This window comes from Taurulus bubalis (assembly GCF_910589615.1).
Source record: "Taurulus bubalis genome assembly, chromosome: 20".
Classification (NCBI taxonomy): Eukaryota; Metazoa; Chordata; class Actinopteri; order Perciformes; family Cottidae; genus Taurulus; species Taurulus bubalis.
In genome coordinates this window covers 14,131,604-14,137,134 of record NC_136608.1, presented here as the reverse complement: position 1 = coordinate 14,137,134, position 5,531 = coordinate 14,131,604, and positions in this window count along the sequence as shown.

Below are 5,531 nucleotides of genomic sequence, written 5' to 3'. Positions count from 1 at the left end.
TGCAGTTGGTGAGGGAGAAGAAAGCACAACCAAATGCAATGGACTTGCAGTAATGATGATGCAATACTTGACTGATTTACCTCAAATGGCTACTTGATTATTTAAATTGTTATTTTTCCATTTTCTTTTTGATTGACTACTTCCCTTCCTCGTGTTCAGGACCCATTAAAGTCGTAATTGTTCTAAACAAACTGAGATTGGATTACCAAGAGTGGAAAAAACATACCAAAAACAGTTTTTGCTGAACAAATTATTTGTATTTTTGCTGACCTTTCTATAATATTAGCTTTTTATTGTGAGATTGTGTATATTCAAGCCTCTAAAAGCTCTTGTAGATACTGTGTGTGCAACACTTTTTGTCCTGAAAGGTTCAGAGATTGCATTAGGTTTGTTTTCTTTCGTTGTTTTTAGCTAGTCTAAAACTCACAACACAGTCTTCCGCATATTTGTCCCCATTTGAAAGTTGGAACCACCAGAGGAGTAAAAGCACATTTTGTGCTTTTCAATACTTATTTCAAGGTAATTCACGGAGCACTTTAAACAGCAGCCAGTCTGGTACACAACAACAACAACAACAACAACAACAACAACAACAACAAGGGAAAAGCTGCAGTGCAATTGCACCTGAAATGAGATTCAGGCTATTTTCAAAAACAAATGAAAGCGCCAAATAAAGTGCCTCCGAATTTATTAAAAACTAAATCCTTCCGGACGCTGGCCTGAATGTCTAAATGTTATTCCACTTTTGGCCCGAGGAGCGTATTATAAGTCTTTAAAGTCGTGACGCTCGAGTCCAAGCAGTCAACGTGAACTGTGAGTCTTTTCCTTTGTATAAATGCATTAAATGATGTCACTCGTCTGCACACCTGTGCTTAATTGGCCTTCCCATTAAAGCTGGGCCCTATAACGAGACACCTGTGATTCCTGCTAACGTCCCACACACACACACACACATCCCAGCGAAGCTCGCTTCCTCTTTTGCATAATTCCCAAAGCTCAAGTTATTCATTTTCATACATCAGATGGGTGTTATGAAACGCACACCTGCTTGCTGCCGTTGCCATTGAGACGTTTCTGTCTTGATTGGGGGGCGAGACCCAAACGGAATGATTTAAAACAGCGAGGAAAGGAGGCGAGGAGATGAGGAGAATGCAGATGAAGGAGGACGGAGATGAGAAGCAATGGGAGGAGAGGGAGACGGGTGAGTGAGAGGGAGAACGCACCAATAGAAAGGGTTAATTGAAGCCTGGGGATGCTGGACAGAGTCATGAATTACTAATGGATGTTTACACAGCTGGCTGCCAGCCTGTCCAAATGAATCACAGACAGCCTATCAGTCGGGACACAGTCGCCCCGTTAACTCGTACGAGCAGAAACACTGGGAGGAAGAAGCTATTATCAGAGGGAAGGACAAGACGAAGAGGCATAATGAGCAGAGGAAGAGGATGAGAGCGAGGAAGAGGATGAGAGAGGACGAACATGAAATATGAGAATGAAAAGCGGGGGATTCATCAAACGGAGGACGGAGTCTAAATGGGATGTTTTCTTATCTCGTGCTTCAGGAGGATGGATAGTGTGACACCTGTCCAGAAGCACCGGAGGGGCGTTTTAATTGATGCCTCCTTCAGGAGGAGAACTTCTGTGCAACACTGCCACCTGCTGGTTAAAAAGATGTCACAATTTGTGTGTCCTCTCGGTACTAAACTGATTTCTCCCTCTTTCCCCCCCCAACACAGAGAGCGGCAATAACGGCATATAATATCTGTTGATGGTAAAGCAGTCGCAAACACACAGGTGAGGATCATATTTTAATGTAATATTGTTTATGGCATTGAGAAAAAGGGAAACGTCAATCTTATTAGTGTACCTCTCAGGTAATACAATTGTTGCCATTGCAACCCACTTTACCATTTTAATGTCCTTCTTCTCCTTTAATTTCCTTAAAAGCAGTGGAAACTAGGTTTCAGCTCATGTATCTTTCCATAACATTATACATTACATGTCATGACTGCATAAGGAGCAATCCAAGTCATTTTTAGTTATTTATTAAGAGTTAAACAAAAAGCTCAGTGAATCTGCCAATTGAGAAAATAGCTTTTCAGGGCCTTTCTAAATGGCTACTTTGTATCTAATGAAATAATAGATATATCCTCTTATATATAAATGTAGTAATAAATTAAACCTAATTTTAATACACAGAGGTTTTGTTGTTAAAGCCTTACTTAGTCGACTTAAGTGCTATTTAGCCTTCTCCACTGTATAAAATAACATAAATATAGTCACGTAGAACACCTACACTTAAGTTATTAATAATCAATGTAATCATAACTTTTGCTTGAAAAGGTGAAAAGGGTTGTGGCTCAACAGGAGCTTGTATTGATCCACCTGGATGTCTCTTTTGGAGTGCAGATGCAACATAATTACTGCAACCGCAATCTGCTACAATCAATATAATGATCAGAAAACTGCATAATCAGTATAATGATATTTACCATCAGGTAAATATAGTCATCATTTAATGACTTGCTTATTCTCTTGCTATTTCTTTTTTTAAACGTAAATCAGTAAATCGTTGCACTATTATAATCAATTAAATTGATGGTAATCAAAATGTATTTGTTCTTTATCTGCAAGAGCCTTCAAGCTGATGCTCATAAAATATGAATCAGAGAGGATTTTGCATTTTAAGTAAATAGCTAGTGTTTATTTTTTTTGTATATTTAAGTTTATTACATTATGGTTGATGTGTACAATAACTGGATGCTGTGTGAGTGAGTATTTCATGGGGCTCCCACAATTCCAGAAATTGTATTTTTTTTTTATTAAAAGCACTGAAAAGCTATTTTTGGAAAACCATAAAGCAAAGACACGTTTTTATTTATTGGCTGCAACACTTGAACATAACGCACACCAGAGTGAATAGCTGCTCTATACCTATTTTCCACTGTGTATTAACACGTGTCTTCTTGCCTGCAGGTCTTTCTGCCTCGACGTGACGTTACTTCAGGATCCAGCCTCCCTCTCCTGGTCCGACCTGCGGCCCGGGATGCAGAGCTGATGTGTTGGGAAAGAACCGATCAAGGAAGAGGTCTGGAAGAGGCCACACAACCTTGGTGGAGACCAGGATGCTGCTCGTTCTCTCCGAAAGCCCCCCCACCTGTAAAATATTCTCATTCTTGGGAGGATGAATTCCCCAAAAAGACCTTCTCAAACATTACGTGTGTCGGTATGTCACTGCGTCGTCTTACATGAGCTGTTCAGACTGACCGTGTCCCTGTTGGATGCGAGGAAGGCTGTCGGTGCATAATTTCGGCTGAAAAAAGAAAAAGGAAAAATAATATTTAAAAGGCTCTTCATGTGGTAATTCAGCTCCAGGAAACATGCGGCGGAGCGACGGCTGCTCAAATCTAATCAAAACAAATTATCCAGAGTTTGACCGACGCGAATAAGGACTTGACAGACTTGAGGTAAAATCTGTCAGATCGTCTTTCTCATCAAGTCTCTGACACCGGTCGACCTTTTGACCTTTGAAACAACGGCATTCTTTTGTTATATTTAAATGTTTGATGTGATAGAATCAAAAGGTAGTACATAGAGGTTTTGCTGGCGACGACTTTGCAAAACATGCATTTAAAAAAGGGAAAAAAATATCAATCTTCTAATCTGTGTATGTAGCAATGTGTAGATTACGTCCATGTACTTTGAAATGTCAAGCTATTGGTCTGTTATTAGTGCGTGCCATAATACAGTATCTAGTAATGACAGTATTGTGAAGTACTAACGGGGAGGAGGAAAAGTTTAATGAATATGAATTGACTTTGTTTCAGGTTGTCATTCTCCAACACACAGGGAGGAAGTCTAGAAAGAAAAAAAACACTTTTAAAGCGGAAAGTTTCACAATTTGGGATATATGCTAATTATTGTAGCTTTCTGGTGGAGAGTTAGCATTCACATAGATATGAAGGTAACATTGTGGCCAAATGGTTGGATTTGACATGTTTTATACTCTTCTGTAACCGGTCCTTTTTCTAACACCATGCCTCTAAAGCCCAGCATTAACGTAACCAATTTGTTAAAACTGTACAAAAGCTGAATTATGTATAGAAACAACAGTTTTTGCTTGACAACTGCTGTAAAAAAACAACACATTGCTGCCTTCACACTTTGTTTTTTGTACGGCTCAAACAAACAGTAATAACGCAGCATCATTAGTTCCCTCTAGAGCGGCTGGGAGGTGGATTTCTTCCATGTGACTCCGGCTTATCCCCATTTTGCATCTATACTGTCGTTAAGCTAATTGGCTAACAGTTGGACCAACTGGAGTGAAACCAATCTACGCTAACTCTCCGCTTCAAAGCCGACTGGAGCGATTCCCAAAACCTCAAAGTAGTTTTGAGTGTCACACAGCAACCTTGTAAATGTGAACGTGCCTCCTCTGTTATTATTACTCGAGCTGAAGGAGTCCTGTGAGTTTGTCTTGCAGAGATAAAACTCTATTACTTTAAAAAAAAGACTTGTGGCGCTTGAGGTCACCGTTCTGAGGTGAAGATTTGTTTTCTCCCAACACGTGGAGACGATGATGAAATGTTGAATCCTTTTCCATAAGGGTCTGATGAGTAGCTTATAGTATGGATTCAAAGTGTGAGACATAATAAAGAAATTAACACATTTATTAGTGTTAGTGTGTGTTCAATACAGTTTAAATGGTTGACTTCTTTTATATTAAATTGAATAAAGGAAATAGAACATGTCATAAACAAAGCATGCAAATACTTTTCCGTACTTTTGATGGGGGGTTCGTTGCATAATTTGGAGAAGGGGTCAGTTTTCAACATGCACCTTATGCAGTCCTCCAGTAAACGTCTGCAGATGTTAGACACAGTAGCCGAGTAATGCATGAACTCTAAGCTATTAAACGTGAACGTGTTGAAATGGGGCCGCAGATGAGCAAAATATACTGTCATGTCACGTTCAAGGGGCGCACAAAATGTTTCAGAGCGCCACCACGGCGTACTATACTAGGACACTGAATTGAGCCATTTTTATGACGTCTATCCGAAGACTTTTTGAAAATGTCATTTTATGAAGTTTTCTATGATATACTATGTGACTTAAGAAATGTAGTCATATTATAGGCCTTACAGTATAGAAATACTATTACATTTGTATGTCAAACTATACTATGATATTACATACTAGAGGCCTGTTATGATTTTATATCAACACTGCTGACTCGTTCCCGATTCTTTCAATTCACACGGACATAAACACTTATTTTTTTTGTATTTCTTCCTGATGTTGTCATGTCTGAGCAACGACAGAAGAATTGGGAAGAATTATTTTCTTTTTGTGCACATTGTTTTATGGATGTACTTCATTCAACACAGTAGTTTGGATCTCAACCACCAGCTCCAAGCCGTGACCTCACAGGTGCGTCTCTGCAGCAGAAGGTTCCCCGTCTCCTCTCCTGAAGCCCAGTGGAAATCCGTCAACCGTTCCCAGAGACTCATGACACAACGAGTTGTATAAAA